Genomic DNA, 21,977 nt, shown 5'->3' with positions numbered 1-21,977 from the left:
AAATGTCCACATTCCTAACCTTTTTATTTATACAGCATTTAATTTTAAATTTAGTATATTTTTACTTACACAGTACTACATAAGTTTGGACACATTACTATTTTTAATGTTTTTGAAAGAAGTCTCTTATGCTCATCAAGCCTGGATTTATTTGATCAAAAATACAGAAAAATAATATAGTGAAATATTATTAAAATTTAAAATAATGGTTTTCTATACTTTAAAATATATTTCTGTGATGCAAAGCTGAATTTAGTGTCACGTGATCCTTCAGAAAACTTTATAATATTCTGATTTATTATCAAATGTTAGAAATGGTGCTTAATATTTATTTTATAACCTGTGATACTTTTTTCAGGATTTTTTTATTATTTAAAAGTTGTTTTAAAAAAGTCTTCACTATAACTTTTTATGTATTTAACACATCCTTGCTGAATATTCCTGTTTTTTTCTGTATTTTTGACCAAATAAATGCAGGCTTGTAGAGCATAATAAGAAACTTCTTTCAAAAACATTAAAAATAGTAATGGGTCCAGACTTTTTTTACCGGTACTGTATATACATATTAATCAAACTTTATCTAAGGTAATCTCTTTTTTGTTTAATGAAGATGTTTAATGTTGTTGTTGTTATTTTGTTGTTTTATTCAATTTATTTATTCAAGTAGATGAACATAAGTGCTTTTATCATTTTTTTCATAGCTGCGGTATGGGCAGGGTTTTCCCCTCCCATTTAATCAATATTGACTGCAAATATTGTCATATAATTAATATCAGTATCAGTATGATATTATGAGAGAGAGACGGGACAACGCATCATGTTTATTTATATTGTATTTTACGAAAAACACAACGTTTTGTTTTTATTTTTTTTTGTATTTGCAATAGCCAGTTAGTTATTAGTTATTATATATATATATATATATATATATATATATATATATATATATATATATATATATATATCTATATATATATATATCTATATACGGATAGAAATTACGAGAAAATTAAGAAGAAATGGATAAGAATGTGGCAAAAGAAAAGGGTCCTTACAGGGAGAAACTTACTACCAATGTCAAACAGAGGTATTTAGAAAAGCTGGCTGATATTAAAAACGTCGACTCATACGAGCTGCCTGCAGCTGAATGGAACAGAGATCTAGACTCTTTACCACCTTGCACTTATATGGAAATAGCTAATTACTTGGTTTTTGGCATCAGCTATAACGAAAAAACTGTAACAAATGGTTCCTACGGTTTCCACGACAATTGTGTGAGACACTGGAGCAGTTTTTTTACACAGCAGTGTTTTCCAGGCATTCTAAAATAGTGCGACAACTCTACTACCAATACAAACAATGCACGGTGCTGCCGCGGGTATCCTCCCAAAATGGCGGAAAGGGGAGGAGACGCGGTCTCTGGGGGCGTGGCGCTGTGTCGTGACGACATCTCCTCATTCTCAATAGCTCAAACTAACGCGATTGTTGTAAAGGTGTTTAAACAACAAAACACATCCACTTGCACATATTTGACAATCGGAATACCAGATATGTCATGCTATAGCTAATACATTTGTGAATATTTTGAATTAAAAAGGGAAAAAAACACGTTTGTGGTTGCGGTGTGTCACGTAACTACCAATGACGCGTCACCATGGAAACAATAAAGTGATACGTTCTAAATTAGTGGTTCTCAACGGGGGCGTTGGAAGCAAGAGTTTTGAAAGGGGGGCGTTCAGGTGTTAATGTGGGGCGTTCACGAGTTTAAATATATAACACAATTTTTTGTTAATTTACTTTTATTCATTTTAAGCAGTTAGTAATTTATTTGTAATAAACACTTTAAGTGGGCTATTTAAAAAGTGTTAGGGCTATGTATATGTTAAATTATGTTGTAAAACATGCGCAGAGTGTGATGTCATATTGTGTGTGCAGGCACGTCTATGGTGCGCGCGAAAGAATACGTCAGAAGCACTCAAAAAAACACCATTGGTCCGCAGCCGCTGACCTGACCGCAGTCCAGCGTCAGTCTGGAGGCACTATAGGCAGGTTTTCTGTGTTCATTTCTATTGCATTACGATTGAAAGCAGTGTCAATAATGTCAAAAATATGATGTGCAGTCGAGTTCGGGTGTGTGTATATGCTGTTTAAATGAGTGTTCTCACCGATACGCTTGTTGTGAGTTTTGATGTTGTATCTTGACGACTTGATATTATTTCTTATTCAAAAGTGCCTTTTACAAACTTTTAAAAACTTTTACATTTTTAGGCATTAACTTAGTTAATGTTAACTCGCAGTAAGACAGTAAGGAGAAAATGACAATTAGATGGATAATTTAAATATATCCTGCAATGTTGGTAATGTATTAATTCCGCCGTCACATCTGAGCGGAAATGCTGCTTGGATAGTTTCAAGATATAAAAATAATTAATAATACAATAATAACTGAATTGTTCATATGTGTTTATTCTTGTTAGAAGAGTTTTTTTTTTTTACTGATTATGAACTCAAATTAATCACGACAAATCAAATTAATTGTAATTGTATTAATTATACCATTGATGAAAACAAGCTGATTCCAAGGTATTTTAGGCCTACAATTCTGACATAATTTTTCATGAAAAATCATAATTGTATTTATTTTTCCAAAAGTAAGGTGTCACGGTTTATGGATTCATTGACTCTCCCTCGCTATGTGTGTGCGTGTTGAGTGAATGGGCGTGGCTCATCAGCTGGCTCGGTATCCACTGATGAGCCGATCAGCGCCAGCTGTTCTGAATGAGAATGTCCCTGGCAGGAACCCAACTTCTCTCCTCCGGACCGTAACCTTCCCAGTCCACCAAGTACTGGAATCCGCGTCCCCTCCGTCTCGAGTCCAGGATACGGTTAACCGAATAAGTAGGCTCCCCATCTACGAGTCGCGGCGGGGGGGGGGAACCGGGGCAGGTGGATTAAGATGCGATCGAAACACGGGTTTAATTTTGGAGACATGAAATGCGGGATGAATTCTCTTGTACGCTTGAGGAAGGTTGAGGCGGACTGTCACTGGACTAATAATTTTGGTGATAGTGAATGGGCCAATGAATTTGAGAGCTAGCTTATTAGAGACGGAACGGAGAGGAATGTTCTTGGTAGAAAGCCACACTTTCTGACCACCTACTCATGGATTCAGCGAGTGCTCCCGGAATTGAGCAGATGTTCGCCGGAAACCACGCCCGGATGGATCGCCAGGACGAGCAGATCGGAGCTTCGGGACGGGCGATACAGGCTTTGGTAACGCAGGTGTCCGAGCTCACCTCTCAATTCCAACGCCTGAGAGCTCCCACTGCGCCAGCCCCGCCCCCACCTGTTCCCCCAGGGACTTTTCATCAACCAGAGCCGCGCATTCCCGCACCAGAGAGGTATTCGGGCGAACCCAATCTTTGCAGAACTTTCTAACCAAGTGCTCAATTTATTTCTCTCTTCAACCTGTGACATTTGCTTCTGAGGAGTCGAAGGTAGCCTTGGTGATGACACTGCTTTCTGGACGCGCGGCTCTGTGGGGAACAGCGGTGTGGCAGAACAAGCATTGCTGCTCCTCGTTCCAGGCACTCGAGCAGGAGATGACGCGAGTGTTCGACCGCGCTATCGCTGGACGCGAGGCGGCCCGCCAACTCGCCGACCTTCGCCGGGACCAACAGTCAGTCTCCGACTATTCCATAGAGTTCCGGACATTGGCGGCCGAGTGCAAATGCAACGAGGAGGCGCAGTGGGACATGTTCCTGCATGGGTTGGCTGACCGCGTTCAGAGGGAAATATATACATTGGAGCTGCCCAAGAGACTGGATGGATTTATCAAGCTAGCATTACGGGTCGATGCACGTCTTCAACAGAGAGAGAGCCGACCGTACTGGATGCCTGCGGCCGATTTCACCATGAGTCCCAGTACCAGGAGTATGAACGCGGTCAGTCCCTCTAACGATTCTGAACCCATGCAGGTAGGTCGAGCTCGGCTTTCCCGGGAGGAGAGAGAAGACCGCCATTCGAGGGGTCTATGTCTCTACTGCGGGGAGCCCGGCCACTTCATCAACACCTGTCCTTTAAAAGGCCAAGCCCGGCGGTAGAACGGCGGCTACTGTCGGGCGGGCTCTCCATGATCGGACCCTCGAGCGCCACTCTCCTCCCGGTTAGACTCCAGTGGGCAGAACACTCCTTCAGCTGCCAGGCGCTGGTGGATTCTCTGCGACCTTGTATTGATTACTTGGGTTGAACAACATCACGGTTAAGAATACTTATCCTTTGCCGTTGATGTCTTCAGCTTTCGAGAGGTTGCAGGGAGCCTCTATCTTCACAAAATTGGATTTACGTAATGCATATCATTTGGTTCGCATCAGGAAGGGGGATGAGTGGAAGACCGCTTTCAATACCCCCAGGGGTCACTTTGAATATTCAGTTATGCCGTTCGGTTTATCGAACTCCCCAGCGGTCTTCCAGGCACTCGTCAATGATGTGTTGAGAGACATGGTTGATCAGTTCATATATGTTTACCTGGATGACATATTGATTTTTTCTTCGTCTCTCCAGGAGCACGTTCAACACGTTAGACGAGTGCTTCAGAGGTTGCTAGAGAATGGGCTTTTTGTCAAGGCGGAGAAATGCGCTTTTCATGCACAGTCTGTTCCTTTCCTAGGGTACATAATTTCGTCTGAGGGAGTACGCATGGATCCTGAGAAGGTTAAGGCTGTGGTGGAATGGCCAAGTCCAGATTCCCGTAAGGCCCTACAGAGGTTTCTGAGGTTCGCCAACTTCTACCGGCGTTTCATTCGCAATTTCAGCCAACTAGCCGCGCTGCTGACTGCCTTGACCTCCCCCCGAACTGCGTTCAGGTGGTCAGACACAGCTGAGGCTGTGTTTGCCAAACTGAAGGGCTGCTTTGTTTCAGCTCCCATCTTGATAGCCCCTGATCCTTCACGTCAGTTTGTGGTGGAGGTCGACGCATCAGAGGTGGGGGTAGGAGCAGTGCTTTCCCAGCATTCTCTCACGGACGACAAGATGCATCCCTGCGCGTTTTTGTCTCGTCGTTTATCGCCTGCCGAACGTAACTATGACATTGGTAACAGAGAATTGTTGGCAGTCAAGTTAGCGTTGGAAGAATGACCCCCAGAATCGACCCCCAGATGGGTTACTCCAACCACTGCCTGTCCCTTCGAGACCCTGGTCCCACATTGCGCTAGATTTTATCACCGCCCTCCCACCCTCTCAAGGGTACACGGTAGTTTTGACCGTGGTGGACCGATTCTCGAAGGCGGCTCATTTTATTCCCTTGCCCAAATTACCCTCAGCCAAGGAAACAGCGTTGACCGTTGTAGATCACGTCTTTCGCTTACATGGCCTCCCGATAGACGTGGTTTCCGACAGAGGACCCCAATTTGTGTCCAAATTTTGGCGAGAGTTTTGTAGATTACTGGGAGCGACCGTTAGTCTGTCCTCAGGGTTTCACCCCCAGAGCAATGGCCAGACCGAGAGAGCCAACCAGGATTTGGAAAGAGTGTTGCGGTGTTTGGCTGCCAGGAATCCTTCCTCTTGGAGCCAACATATCTCAATGGTGGAGTACGCCCACAATGCGTTACCAGTGTCATCCACGGGCCTATCTCCATTTGAATGTAGTTTAGGTTACCAGCCACCAATTTTTCCCAGTCTGGAATCCGAAGTCGCGGTCCCCTCCGCTCACGCGTTCGTCCAGAGGTGTCACCGCACATGGACCAGAGCCCGTGAGAATTCATCCCGCCTTTCATGTCTCCAAAATTAAACCCGTGTTTCGATCGCATCTTAATCCGCCTGCCCCGGTTCCCCCCCCGCCGCGACTCGTAGATGGGGAGCCTACTTATTCGGTTAACCGTATCCTGGACTCGAGACGGAGGGGACGCGGATTCCAGTACTTGGTGGACTGGGAAGGTTACGGTCCGGAGGAGAGAAGTTGGGTTCCTGCCAGGGACATTCTGGATCACTCCCTTATCGATGATTACAATCGACAGGTAAGGGTGTCTGGGAACGCCAGGCGGCGTTCCTAGGAGGGGGGGTACTGTCACGGTTTATGGATTAATTGACTCTCCCTCGCTATGTGTGTGCGTGTTGAGTGAATGGGCGCGGCTCATCAGCTGGCTCGTTATCCACTGATGAGCCGATCAGCGCCAGCTGTTCTGAATGAGGATGTCCTATTTATTGTTTGCTCACTTGTCTTGTCTTTGTCAGATGGTTGTGGAGGATCTCCTGGGTCTGTGCTCTTTGTTCTCCTGTTTCCAGTCCTGTTTCTATGCTGGTTCTACGACGCTTCGCCGAGGATCACACTGCATGAAAAGAGGTGTATCCGGACCAGTATACTCCTGTATACACTGCTGAAATTCGGAAGAATCCAGGAGTATACTGGCCGGATAGCTCAAATTCCATGGGTCTGTATATATCCATATACATCCGAAATGATAGTTTCCGGTTCGTGCCGCCTTCTGCCTATACAAGGCCACCAGTGCAGGTGTATGTTGGTCAAGCACAGCATAGAACTGGTTCCGTATGTTGACGTTTGTGATGCGTTAGAACTCAGCACAAAGCTACAAAAACAAACAAAAATAATTATATAAAAAGACTAATACTCGATTTGCAACAGAAAAACCTTTGTGATGCAACATGTTCAGTTAAAATACATTGTTGAGCAACATGGTCACATGCAAAGTGATAGTTCTTACACACAGTGAATAGTGGCATTTGCTGTTCCATTTGAATGTGATACATATTAAACATTTGGCATAGAAATATGTATGAAGAGTGGCAGAAAAGAGAAGTGAGTCTGTTTTTACCTGTGATTCAATCCGAAGAGCCGGCCATTTCCCCAAGAAGTCCTTCACCTGCACAGATAAAACAATCAATATGAAACCAGTCAAATTATGCAATCAACCTCTTTAATGACAAATTAATGATACAAAATTTCAAGTGAATGTAACTTACCGATAAAGTTGCTCTCTGGTGACAATGTAGGTCTGCACATGCACACAAAAACAGACAGCAAGAGATTTAATTTTTAAGAGACGTTTGATTGATGCTAATGAATTAGCTGCTTGGCTCCAAATAAAAGAAATGGTGAAAAATAGTTACAGCCTAAATTAACATTTGAGTCACCTTGATTTTGGGGATGCTCACTGCACTCCTTCCACTTAAACCTATAATGAAAAGACGTTTGTAAAGGTTTAATAAAAACTTGCATAGTTTATTCGGTAACTATTATGTCCATAACCTTAACTTTGTTTGAGTAAAAGTTAACATAACTGCTAACGTTAGCCACTAGCTCATTTGGGTGCATGTAGATAACATCACATTGAACTTGCCAGAGCAGGGCGCTTAACACAAACAGCAGCAACACACTCAAAAACAGAAGGACTATCGCTTGCTGAAAAGAGTTATTGACTAACGTTAACATTATTGCCCTGCCACGACATTATCAGTAGCTAACGTTACACAGGATATTCTGTAACTAGCAGGCGGACTGACGGCAATCGCGCCCGCGGCACCGCACTTGCAACTTAAAAATAGCCTCGTCTAACAGTCAAATATCACATGTAATATGATATTCTTACAATATTACAACAAGCAAAGTAGTTTTGAAGTGTTTTGGTTTACTTACAAGTTGTTTCATTCTTGATAACACGTCGCTCGAGAGGGTAGCCATCTTGGATAGATTTTTCAGGTAACGTCAGCTGCGCGTCATGACGTCATATCACGTGATCGACAGTACACTTTAAAATAGTGAGTAAACCAGCGGTGTTCACTCAGAAATGCTGAGGCACACAAACATAAAAATACATATTTGTTCATAGACATTAATAGTTTAAAGGTGGATTAACTCAGCAAGAGATTTTAACTGTAGTGATCTCGGTCTTCAATTCAGTGGAGTAGAAAAGCTCAGGTTTCTTCTACCTTTTTAATAAATATCAAGTCACCTTTATTTATACAGCGCTTTTTACAATACAGATTGTTAGCTTTACAGAGATAACAGGAAAATAATGCAAGAAAGTTTGTTTCTAGAAGAAAATAGCTTCACAGTCCAGCTTAAGTCAGTTCAGTGGTGATTCATTTTGTTGTATAAATAAATAAATAAATTTAAATGTATATATATATATATATATATATATATATATATATATAGCCACTTTGGAGAAAACCGTGATATCATCGTCCAGCTCAGTTCAGATCTCATATAATAGTGTCAACGCAGGCAGGTCAATAATATTGTTGAATATTAAATTAAATGTCCCCAACTAAAAGCAAGCTAAAAGCCAATTGTGAAAAAGGTGACAAATGTTGTTGTCTGCAATTTGTAAAACTTCACAATAAAATTTGAGATATTCTGAAATGTTTGGTTCATTTTTCTTTATTTGTTCCATTAAATTTATTGCTGGGAAAAAAATTAATCGCATCCAAAATAAAAGTTTGTGTTTGCATAATATATGTGCGTGTACTGTGTATAATTATTTTGTATATATAAATACACACATATGCATGTATATATTTAAGATTTTGTATTTATTTATATATAAATTATTTATATTTTTATATATAATATAAATTATGTATAAATGTATATACAGTATATACATGCAAATATTTCTTAAATAAATGCATGTATATGTGTGTATTTATACATACAAAATAATTATACACAGTACACACACATATATTATGCAAACACAAAATTTTATTTTGGATGCGATTAATTTTTCCCAGCACTAATTAAATTCCTTTGTTTATTTCATTAAATATTCAGATGTTTTTGTGAACGTATATGTTCAGACTGGGTGTTTATTTTGTCCTGTTTTTATAAAAAATATTTGATTAAGAGACTTTTTTTCATGCAGTGGTTTCAAGGCCCTGACGCAGGCGACGTGAGTCAACCCTAGAGTCGGCTTTAGTCATTGCTAGTTCTTTGACGTCGGTTTTGTGTTTCAGGGCCTTAAGAATTTATTTATTTTTCTGTACAAAAAGCTTGTTTGCTGTAGCCTAACCTAGTAGTCCAGAGATAATTCAACCCTGAAGTCCTCCCTGGCCACCCCTCCCTCTGAGAACAGCCAGCACTGTGTCAGTCATTAACATATGAAAGGTCTTCACACCTAACAGTTGTCAGTCCTCTCACACCCAGCAGTGTTTCAGCTGTATATGTCCGTGAAATTTCACGGATTCCTGTATATGTCCGCATATGTGAGGTTTCCGGGTTTATCTGGAAATATACTGTTCCATGTTACTCTGATCCGCTTTTTCCCACATACATCCGGCAAACATCAAATTACACAGGAGTTTACCATGCCCGTATTTTGCCGGATTTGAGTCTTTTCATGCAGTGTCATCTTCCTTCACCTGGATCTGCATCCGCCTTCTGAGTCCCTGCGTTACCGAGTCTGCCCGCGGATTATCTGCCATTCCTACACTGAGTTTGCCTGAGGGTCATCTGCCATTCCTACACTGAGTTTGCCTGAGGATTATCTGCTATTTCTACACTTCACGAGTTGTTCCTGTGATTTCCGCCTGTCAAATTGAGCCCACTTGTCTATTCTCTTTTTGACTGTGAAATAAAGACCAATTCACTCGTATTTGAATCCTTGACTATTTTCTAGCGCGCCATGACATAAGGTTAATGTAAGCAGCTTCTTGCAACACTCTCCTAAATGCGTAATAAAAGCTAAGTGCAAGGGACCTGGATATTGGATAGGCGGCGCTGGCCCAAAAAAGGTTGAGACCCACTGCTCTAAATAACGGTAGCCTTTGAAAAAATAGTGAATAAGATTATTAATTTTTTGGTCAATTTTGTTTGTTCTTTTTGCATGCAGTTTGCAAAGTGACAAAATGAAGCAAAGCACAACTAGTCCACACTTATCTATTTTATTTTAATTTGATGTTATCATAGGCAAAACACAATTGCATTATTATTATCATTTACTTTTGAACAAAGTCTTATTTCATGCAAAGTGATAATATAATTGCACTTTTATTTTCTCTATTTGAAAGTTTGTAATGCTGTTATTTGATGTTATGTTTTTAAAATGTGATGTTAATAAACTATATTTTATTAACCCTTCCCTACCTCCAAAGTGGAGAATGCCAGAACACTGCTCTAAACTGTGTGTGTGTGTGTGTGTGTGTGTGTGTGTGTGTGTGTGTGTGTGTGTGTGTGTGTGTGTGAGAGAGAGAGAGAAAGAGTGAGGGAGTGTGTAAGAGAGACAGAGAGAGAGTTAGTGTTTGAATTTTAATTAGTTTATTTTCCTTTGATCAACAAGAAAATCTCTCATTTATTAATATTGAATACGACTCAAAAAAACTTTAAACTCATCTTAAAGTTTTGTTTCATTATTGTGTGTGTGTGTGTGTGTGTGTGTGTGTGTGTGTGTGTGTGTGTGTTTTCTAGTGTGGATCACGGTTCAGAAGTTAAAGAGTTCATGATGACATCAAGGCTACACAGATGTAAGTCCTCAAACACAGTTTTAGTGTGTGTTGTTGTAAGTGTTGCTGTTGTAATGTGTGTTCTTGTGTCCAGATGCCGTTGATCTCACACTGGATCCAAACACAGCACACACTGATCTCGTTCTGTCTGAGGAGAACAGAAAGGTGACGCGTGTGGAAGAGAGTCAGTCGTATCCTAAACATCCAGAGAGATTTGATGTGTGTCATCAGGTTCTGTGTGGAGAGAGTCTGACTGGACGCTGTTACTGGGAGGCTGAATGCAGTGGATATGCTGATATATCAGTGTCATATAAAGGAATCCAGAGGAAAGGAAGGGGTTATGACTGTGAGTTTGGACGTAATGGAAAGTCCTGGAGTGTGAGACGCTCTGTATATCACGGACTCTCTGTCCTTCACAATAACTCCACTGCTGTTTCTGCTGGTTCAGGATCCTGTAAGAGAGTAGGAGTGTTTGTGGACGTGTCGGCCGGCACTCTGTCCTTCTACAGCGTCTCTGACACACACACACTCACACACTTACACACATTCACACACAAATTCACTGAACCCCTCTATGCTGGATTTACAGTTTATTATAACTCTTCAGTGTCTCTGTGTCACATTAAACAACACATACTCTGACTGACACACACACACTGTAAAAGAAAACAAAGAAAATGTGGAACCATTTAACAATTTCTCATTGTTTATCAGAAGTGTGAAATAACATAAACACACACACTAAATTGCCATTTCTCCAGTTGTGTAACTGATTGTGTGTGTTACTGCATTATCACCGTTATTGATATTCACATACTTTATTTGTGCACAATGTGTTATTAAAAAATCCTTCAGATGATCTGATTAACCCTCTGGGGACCAAGGTGTTTTTGGGGCCCTTGAGATGTTCTGACATGCCTTGACATTTGTGCTTTTTTCAGTTATTTATAAACATGTTAATGGCAATGGCTCTATATAGCACAAACAGGGCTACCATAATATGCAAGCAACGTGTATGTAGATGTTTGTATTTTTAAGAGAATAATGTTTATGCGTGGTTATTGGAAAAAATAAAAATGAAAGAACGAGGAGTGGTTTACACCTGAGAATACAATGTCCCACCCACTCTGCATAATTAGCCATTCATTCAGGTGTGACACTGACTGAGCCACAATGCAAGGACAAAAGATATATTTAGAAGAAGACTTAGGCCACATTTACACATAGCCGGGTATTTAGAGAAACAAATATTTCTCCCCCTCCGTTTTCAAAAATAACATCGTGCACACAACATCGTTTTCAAAAAAGTTGTCGTTTACATCAACCCGCATAAATACAATGGGCGGCAGTGTAGGGAGAAGGATAAAGCCATGCAAGCCAATCAGAATCCTCAAAATCGACAACAACGAATAGCACGAGCGACTTCCTGTTCCTTTCAAAACAACAGACATGGCGTGAGGTTCGTTCGTGTGGACAGACAGCGAAGCAAATGCAAACAGGCCAAAAGCGTTTGCACAAAAGTAAATATGAGTACCACTTTAACAGCATCCATGTTCAAATAGTAGCCAAACAAACTCTAAACATAGGGCGCTCACATGACGTAAGCATTTTCTGGCGCATAATGTGACGTTTGAGAACCTAAAACCCCGTTTCTCCCAGTTGACACGGCAACACATAACCGGCGTTTTCAGAAATCTCCACTTTGGCCGGAGTTTTTAGAAATAATCGTTTTCTGGGATAAAAACGGCGTTTTCGTGTAAATGACAGGCCAAAACGCAGGGAAATATCTGCGTTTTCCCATCGTGTAAACAGGGCCTTATATTGACCATTTAAGATTTCGCTTACATCTATCTTTTAAATATGTTTTGCTATTTTATTAAAAAGGTTACAATTACAACAATAATTACAATTTTAACAATATTTCAAGTGTACTCTTTCTTTGTAAAAAAAAAAAAAGACTATAGGCCTACATTTTATCATATGTATTCATTAGTTTGAATATAGCCAACATTGGAACATCTAACATCTTAGTCTATGACTTTATTTTTGACAAAAATAGTATTTTATATATCGATATGAGCAGAAATTGCTAAACCAAAGCTTATTTGATGTGGCAGTATATTCTACAGTAAAAACTGTACCCAAATCTAGTCAACAAAATGTTGTCTTTCATGCTTCGCCTGACTGTAACGTTGATGTTATGAAATATTAGGGCATATAAATGTTAATTTGCAGTTTAATACGTTGCTTATACAAATACATTTTATTTCAACATATTTCAGTCGATTTTTACTCTTCTCAGTAGGCTATAGCAAAGCACTTTATTCTTTCACACACAGACGCGCGATTCATATTTAGGCTAAACAGTCTTTACAAATATGTACCCTTCATTCATCTCACAGAAATATTATATAAATGCGATTCATCTTTTTGCGGTTTACATAGGCCTACACTAACGTTATTCCACATTAACACTTGAGAAAAGATAACAGCATACCTCACTCCTCAGCGGGATCTGTTGCTCCTCATATCAGCACTGTTCTGAGGAAACTTTTCTCCATAAGGTAGGCTATATAATGCCTCGCTCACGGCGCTTTGTTTACAGCTGATGTGGGCGTTTCACAGGTCTGAAATGGTTCTCAGAATTTGCGTTTGAATAGCACACGCTCTCCGGGGAGTGGTCACATTACTTTTGAATGAGCTTCTAATGAGCTTGACTGGAATCGTTCTCTTTTAATACAGATTTCACAAGCTGAGAATATTTGTTTTTTATATAAATTACTTCATTTAAAAGATGCGATCTCAAGCTTTATGCCCGTGGGTTTGTTTGCCTGTTTGACTGAATTTTCGCGGAGTTATTGATCATTTTCGAACGCGTTTCAAATGGGAGTTTACTGACAGAGAGAAGGCAGAAATCGCATCATGTTAATTTTTCTTTATTTGTCAAAAAGCAAAACACTTTATTTTTATTGTGAGTATACAGAAAAAAAATAGAAACTGAACAGGATCGATTGATGTATTACACGAAAATGAAAGATCATTGCTAAAAAAAAAAAAACGAGCAAAACGCGCGGGCGCGTTTTTGGTCCCCAGAGGGTTAAAACGCCACGCCCGTTTCGGCGGGATGTGACGCAGTGGGCGCAAAGCGCCCTCCTTGGATCTGACGTCATGATAGGCCTTGCTCGATAGGCTGATACCTGCATTCTGCTGCAACGCGTTTTACATTAATACAAAATTAAAGGATAATTTTTTGGCTTCAATATCTCGCGGAAAAGAGATTTTCCCCTAGCGTAAGATACTTACGCAGTACGAGAGACCTAGTAAGAGAACTGCTGGATCTCAAAGGATTATTATAATCAATAATGTGAGATGAATAACACATCATCTATATAATCATAGAGATAAGTGTAAAATGAACATTAATCTACTGTCACCTCCAGTATTTCACTGTTAATTCACATGTTTTATTACAGTTTAATCATGTTATTGTAGTTTATGGTCAATAAACGCTTGTTCCTGTTTCAGTCTGAACATGTTTCTTCAGTTGTTGATCTTTGACTGATTATTTTCATTCATGATAAACGTTTGTCACCCTGAGTTTCACTGTTTTTACACGTTTGCTTTTTAATGTCCAGTTTTGACTGAATCACTTTATGAATCTTCATCAAAAGAGAGTTTGGACTGAATCTAATACAGAAGAACTGTTGAACAGGAAAGTAAATGAGTCTGAGACAAATAATCAAAGTCAAAGTAAAAAAACACTTTATTTTAATGTGTAATTATATATTTAAGTACTGAGTAATATTAAGTACATGTACGTACTATAGGGTTAGGGTTCATTTATAGTTATTACTATAGTAAATACATGTAACGTGTAACAATGACACTGTAAAATAGTGTTACCAACAAAAACATGTAAAAACAAAACATGTATCAAGTTTTTATAAATGTACGCAGTATTCGTGTTTGTTTCATATAGTTTTAGAAAACGATTATATTATTTTCTACAAGGTTAAAAACTGTAATGTGGTTTATGTAAAAACATATTGTCCATAAACACCTTTATATGTGATTAATTATGTTAAAAATATTGCAATTATAATTTTAAATCAGAAAAAAAATAAAAATAAATGCCCATTATGTTTATTTTTTCCGACAGTCATAATTACATCAGGATTGAAACAACAGGAATATATGATCAATCTCTCTCTCTCTCTCTCTCTCTCTCGCTCTCTCTCTCTCTCTCTCTCTCAAGGGATTGTGGGTAGCGGGAAGATTGCAGGTGCTTGAGCACGCGTGCGAAAACTTTTCTGTTTTTCCTTTTTCAACTTTCATTGTTTATAGTCATTCATAAATTGAACGAAAGGATTGTTATAGTATTTACCCGCAGACTGCGCATAGCGCAGGGTTGCGAATAATAATGGAGTCAAACGACGCTTTTTCGCGTCTGACTCTCAAACACGGATTCAAGTGCATGCCGCAGGAGAACATGAACATTGAAGACGTTCTGCTAGCCGTCAGCCAGAAGGTTAGTGGTTCAAACATTAAGTCAGCTGCCAGGATGAACAAAGCACTTGTTGTTTTTCTTACTGAAGTTGATATGGTTGATGAACTAATCGAGACAGGGCTTGAGGTAAACAATATGTTTTTACAATTACTGCCACTATCTAGTCCCTCCAAAAAAGTAGTTCTTTCCAATGTACCGCCATTTATAAAAGATGAAACTTTGAAAGAAATACTTCAGCGTTACGGTAAAATAACTGCGCCGATCAGGATGATCCCTTTAGGACTCAAAAATCCTGACATAAAGCACATTATGTCCTTTAGACGTTTCACTTATATAATACCGAACGCACAATATGACCCGCTTGAAGTAGCGATAAAGATATCAATCGAGGGTAAAGATTACACAATCTTTATCAGCACGGAACAAATGCGCTGTTATGTTTGCGGTGACCATGGTCATGTTCGGCAGACGTGCCCCAGATCTCATAACAGTGCAGGAGAGAACAGCTCTAATGTGCGTGAAGAGACAAACTCAAAGCCTCAAAATCGAGAGGAAAATACAAACGATGGCAAACAATCAGAACAGAGAGCTGAGATTTCTGATGTAAGTCAGTCAGAAAACGCATGTTCTCAGTCTAAAAGTAAGGAAAATACGAGTTTACCGCAAAAAGACACAGAAAAACAAAGTGTTGTGACAAATGAAAATGAATCTGAAGAAGGGAAAAGTAGTCAGTGGTCAAATGTAAGTACAGATAATATCCTGTCAGATGATGATTCAGATGATGGAAGTGAAAGTGAAGGGAGTTCTTTAAATGTTAATGGATGCCGTAGTGTAAGGAAAAGATTTGCTCTTTTTAATTTTTTAACTTTAAAGAAGACAGGTGTAATTTTTTTACAGGAAACTCACACTGATAAATATAACCAGCCAGAATGGCTTAGTGAGTGGAAAGGGCAAGTTTTTCTCAATCATGGGTCAAATGTCAGTGCTGGTGTTGCTATTCTGATATCTGCTAGGACAGGATTTCAGTATGATAGATATTATACCTGGTAGAATGCAACAAGTAGATATTATTTTGCAAGGTTTATCTTTTTCTTTTATTAATGTTTACGCCCCTAATGTTGGTTCTGACAGAATTGAATGCTTTAGAAAATTACAAGAAGTGATTCAAGGAATTCCCCAAGAAAGAGTAATCGTTGTAGCCGGAGATTTTAATTGCACTGTTAATCATACAGTTGATAGGAATCACGATGAACCTCACCCAAAATCATCAGAAGCACTTAGAAATGTTTTAAAATATCATGCACTTGTTGATGTGTGGAGAGAATCGTTTCCTAAAGAAAAACAATATACATGGTTAAAGATGAGTTCAAAAATTATATCTGGAGCCAGGTTAGATAGGATCTATGTTCAAAAAACTAAGAGACAGTATTTTCTTAATAGCAGTATTAGTCCCACACCCCTATCTGATCATCACTACATATCTGTCACGGTCACAACATTGAATACTCATAACAAATCTTACTGGCACTTTAATAATAGATTGTTAAAAGATCACTCTTTCGTGCACTCTTTTACTCTTTTCTGGAGAGCTTGGAGAGAGAGAATGTCACAGTTTAAATCCTTAAGCCAATGGTGGGACATTGGAAAAATCCAGATGAAGTCTTTCTGCCAACAGTATACACAAAATAATACGAATGAAACTAAAAAGAAGATCAAACGTTTGGAAGATGACATTTTAAAGCTAAGTAGCTCCATAAGTGGAGAAGATGGGGAAAGTGAAGATCTGCTTGAACAGAATAAATTTATTTAAAAAAATCTGTATGAAGAAAGAGACCAAGGAGCAATAGTTCGAGCAAAAATTGCTCAACTTTACAACATGGACACTTCCTCAAAATTCTTTTTTGCCTTGGAAAGGAAAGTTCGAGAGAGAAAATCAATTGATCATCTTAAACTACCCGATGGGAGAGAGACAACAGATAAAAAGGAGATTATCCTACAAGCCTTGTCATTCTACGAAAATCTTTACAGTGCTCAGTCTTGTGATCCTAAAGCTGTGGAACGTATTCTTAATGATGTCCCTAAATTAAGCGACGATAACAAGAAAGAACTAGAACTTTCACTGTCATTTGAAGAATTAAGTACAGCTTGTGAACAACAATCTGCTGGACGATCCCCAGGGTTGGACGGTTTAACATCTGAATTTTACAGAGTTTTTTGGTCACTTATTGGACCAGATTTACATTCTGTTTTTACTGAAAGTGAAAAACTGAAAGTTTTACCTCTTAGTTGCAGAAGAGCCGTAATAACTCTATTACCTAAAAAAGGTGACTTAAGGTCCTTAAAAAACTGGCGGCCCATCTCAATTTTAAACACAGACTACAAGATACTCTCGAAGGCATTGACGAATCGGCTGAAAGAATGCTTGGCTTCCATAGTCCATGAAGATCAATCATACTGTGTTCCGAAACGCTCCATCTTTGATAACTTGTTTCTGGTGCGTGATTTACTACAGTTAACTGACATACACAAGCTTGATGTTGGACTTCTGTCACTTTACCAGGAGAAGGCATTCGACAGAGTCGACCATCACTACCTCTTTAAAACTTTGACTGCCTTCGGGTTCGGAGAGAAATTCATTTCACAAGTTCAGCTACTATACACTGATGTATACAGTATGTTGAAGATTAATGGAGTTTTAACAAGAACTTTTCCAGTGTGCAGAGGTGTCAGACAAGGCTGCAGCCTTTCTGGACTTTTATATACCTTGTCCATAGAACCCTTGCTGAGACTTTTGAGGAAAAATCTACATGGCATTTCAGTTCTTAATCCTGATATCTCAGAAGTAACTACCGTAAGCCTTACAGCTTACGCGGACGACATCACCGTGATAATACGATCTCAAGAAGATATTGAGCACTTGAATATGAGTCTTGACCTGTATCAGGAAGCGTCTTCAGCACAGGTGAACTGGAATAAAACCAATGCACTACTTCTGGGCCATTGGCAGGAAGAAAGTCCACCTCATCTTTCTCAAATGTGTCAGTGGAAAACAGATGGTTTTAAAATTCTTGGAGTCTTCTTTGGTACTGATCAATACATGACAAAGAACTGGGATGGAATAGCAGAAAAAGTGTTGGGGAAACTTCAGAAATGGAAGTGGATTCAACCTCAGCTGTCCTATAGAGGAAGGGTATTAGTTATTAATAATTTGGCTGCTTCGATGTTGTGGCATCGTCTGTCCGTTTTAGACCCTCCAACAGACCTTTTACAACTACTCCAGAAACACTTTGTGGATTTCTTTTGGGGAGGATATCACTGGCTGAATTCAGGAGTCTTGTGTTTGCCAGTATTTGAGGGCGGTCAAAGCCTTATCCATCTAGTCTCAAAAGTGAAAGCAATGAGATTACAGATAGCTCAAAGACTGCTTTATGATCGAAACCCTCAGCCATGGATTATGTTCAGTTTAGCCATTTTACGGAACACTGGTGGAAGAGGACTTGACAGACAGTTATTTCTGATGTCAAACGAAATGTTTAAAAATGTATCTTTTACTAGTTTCTATAAGAATGTTCTAAGTGTCTGGAATCAATTTAAAACAGACAGAGAAGAGCATTTTGGTCCAAAAACCACTTTTTTATAATTCATGGTTTTGCCAAAAAGATATGTCAGATACCGAAATTAAGAATTTTGTTTCAGGAGGTATTTCAAAAGTAGAAGATTTAATTGATTTAGAAGAAAGAAAATGGAATTCAGTACAAGAAATTTGTAGACAAGTTGGGGGAAAATCTGAGAGAATTGTTGGAAACATCTTAAACAAGCTGAAAGAATCCTTTCCAGTGTTACTTAGACAGTTTATTGAGAGGTTTTTGTCTACTGGGTTAAAGCAATGCCTCTTTCCTGAGGTGTTTATTACTCCACATAGTTATCAAGATGTTAAAGAAGAAAGACCGCTCCTTTCCTTTCGAGAGCTAGAACATGAATCATTTCTGGAAATAAATAAAAAACAATTGTATATTGTATGTGTTAAAATTACATTTTCTAAACAACTAATAGAGAAGAAAGATACAAAATGGAGAAGTTTCTTATCTGTATCTCAAGAACAGTCACCTTCTTGGCGGTTGTTTTATAAAAGTCCTTTACCGAAGCGCTCAGGAGACCTGCAGTGGCGTATTTTGCACTGTGCAATGCCAACAAAAACCTTTCTGTTTAAATGTAATCCTGAAATATTACCAGTTTGTAGTTTTTGCAATGTATTAGAAACAGTGTTTCATACTTTTTGCGAATGTCAAAGACTGTGTGCTCTCTTTAGTTTTTTAGAGGGTATGTTATCAAGTCTTGGTTGGGTTTTTTCAAAAACAATATTTATTTTTGGGTGTAAATATTCATGTTCTCAAAGAGAAAACTGTACTCTCTCAAATTTTTTGATTGGTCAAGCAAAACTATCTATTTGGAAGGCATATAAAATTGAAAATGAAGGAAAAACTATTAATATATTAGCCTTGTTTAAAGCTTTGGTTAAATCTAGAATTAAATTAGAATATGAATATTATAAAATGAATGATGATATGTTAAGTTTTGGAATGAAGTGGTGCTTAAGCACAAATTTGTTTTCTTTGGAGGATGGAGAGTTTCTTTTCCCGTGGTAGTAATGGGAAAGGTGTAAAGGTATATTAAACACCTTTTTTGTTTTAATGTTATAATGTCAAATAAAAAGGTGTTTTAAAAGTCAAAAGTCTCTCTCTCTCTCTCTCTCTCTCTCTCATTCTCGCTTAACCATTAAAGCGGCATTTGCCATAAAAGTGTTTTAAATCAAAATGCATTGTAAAAGTATTCAAGTATATATTATATCTATATTAATAAAGGTTAGTTCCAGTCCTTGATTCTGATTTCAGAGTAACACTGACAGACACTGACTGGTTCAATCAATACGATTCAAAATATCAATTATTAGCTTTATTTCACATGTACAAAGTTGCATCAAATGAATGGTTGTTGTTGTTTTCAATGGAAAGAGTTTCTCATTTCTCCAGATTAGTGTGTCAACATGCCCCATTACAAGATTAGTGTGTATTGTTAATAATGCGCTGTTTTCCCCTGTGCAATAACAGTGAAAATGAGAGAAAGAGGACAATCACTGTTTTGACTAGTTGTCTGTGAAGAACTCAATATTCTTATTGCTCTTTGATGTCTGAATGTTAAAGTGTAAGTTGCAGGTTAACCACCACAGCCAATTCATGTGTAAATTAAAGTGCTCTATATGTATATATTTAATTATTTCTGTCTTAAAATGTGTTAAAATAACATTTATTGGGGTTTCTTCGAAGGAAGCGTGTTTTTTCAGTTACTGGTGACGTCACAAGAGGAACTCGCAACCCATACTCTGCTAGATTCTTACTGTATTATGGCTATTTGGAGAACGACTGAGGAAGTGGGAAACCATCAAATTAACCGGTCAGGCGTGAGAGGGGGAGCCATGGCACTCAAATAGTTATTAATGCTTGGTGTGAGGACAATGAGTGGAGGGTTGGCCAGGTGTCCTCCTGGTGAGTAACGTTAGCTACGTTAGAGCTAGTCTAACCTGGTGTAAACTTAACCCGGATAATATAACGGAACAAGCAAGTCTTTTCAAAATATTGCCGTCATGTAGAATAGCAAGGAGGGACAACGACTGAAGACATTATTTACTTACAGTAATTCAGTCCAAATCAGAGCTGTAACGTTAGAGATGCACACACTGCACAGGCACCAATCGCTAGTCTCATCGACGCCTCAAACGTCATGTAATACCCTTCCTCAATCCACGCGTTATCAATTTCTCACGATTTAATTAGCGATGTTTATTGTCAGAAAAGAAAAAGAGAGATCGATGTCCCCATCACTGTGTTTGTGTGGGCTATGCCACCCAATTGAATCAGCAGTGGAGAGTACGTGCTGCCGTGAGGTGAACGCGTTTTGGAGTTTAGTGGAACAGCTCGAGCTGCGACCGGCTGATCTGACATGCCTGAACCCGGTGCCTGAACCCAGTGGCGGTCTTAACATAGAGGCATATAGGCGGCTGCTTGGGGCCCCCTACCAGCGTTCATAGAAGGGGGGCCCCCAACAAACCTCAAAAAAAAAAAAAAAAAAAAAAAAAGGGGAAAAAAGGCCCCTTATCATCATGAATGCTTCAAAAGCAAGGTACATTTTATTAATATTCTTAAGAAATACGCTGAAACGTTGAAGTAGTGGTTAAAATGTCCAGTTCATGGTTATCTGTCCCTACACATACACACCCCCTATTTTCACAATGAAATGGACTAGTCCATAACAGTGCGCGGCGCGAAAGATAAACACACAGTGACAGGAGGACTGGGAAATACATAGAGAGACGACGCAAGGCGAATCAAAACGGGAAAATGAACAGAAGTTACCAAAGCGGATCAATTAAAAGAAAAAAGCGAAAAGACGCCAAAAAATATTTGGCAACGCTGCCAAAGTTGACAAACTTTTTTACTGCTGCTAATACAGACTGGAACAACAATGTCCAAAGCGCTAAAGTTACAGCAGCAGCAGCAGCAGCAGCAGCTAACGTTAGCTGTGAAATGGCGCTAGTGAGGAGGATAACGTCAGAGAATGTGATAACGTTGACCAAGACAATGAGGACATCATGTTGTTGCTGCCCGCCGTCACCGACAGTGTTATCGAGGTTGACACAGATGAGGTGGAAGAGTTGTCCAGTGATGGCCATTTTGACACCGATGACGGGGCTTTGGTGAGTCAACCGCCTAGTTCTACTGTTGTTAGTGTAAAAAACTGTGAAATTTACGGTAAAAAAAAAAAAAAAAAAACGGCAGCTGTGGCTGCCAGTATTTTACCATAAAAAAATGGTGGCAACCTTTTATGTTTTGCGGGACTTAAATTTACGGGCAAAAAAAACAACAACAACACAATTTAAAATATATATTTTTTAACTAAGTTAATTGTAGTAGCCCTATGATTCTACAGCATGCATGTGATCCATCAGTGTTGTGAT

General features: G+C 39.1%; 1 protein-coding gene and 1 long non-coding RNA gene across 2 annotated transcripts in view; one reads left to right on the top strand and one right to left on the bottom strand.

The window, feature by feature from the left end:
- The window catches only part of LOC311079634 (NACHT, LRR and PYD domains-containing protein 3-like), a 158,882-nt gene that overhangs the window by 42,015 nt on the left and 94,890 nt on the right, over nucleotides 1-21,977 (top strand). The window lies entirely within an intron of this gene.
- LOC311079995 lies at nucleotides 6,454-7,883 on the bottom strand. Its single transcript, XR_014605491.1, has 5 exons — nucleotides 7,652-7,883; nucleotides 7,150-7,190; nucleotides 6,979-7,010; nucleotides 6,831-6,878; nucleotides 6,454-6,584 (listed from the first exon to the last, which is right to left on the bottom strand). It is a non-coding gene; the product is annotated as an uncharacterized lncRNA (long non-coding RNA).

This window comes from Abramis brama (assembly GCF_963993115.1).
Source record: "Abramis brama genome assembly, chromosome: 1".
NCBI lineage: Eukaryota > Metazoa > Chordata > Actinopteri > Cypriniformes > Leuciscidae > Abramis > Abramis brama.
This window is presented reverse-complemented; position numbering and strand designations above follow the sequence as displayed.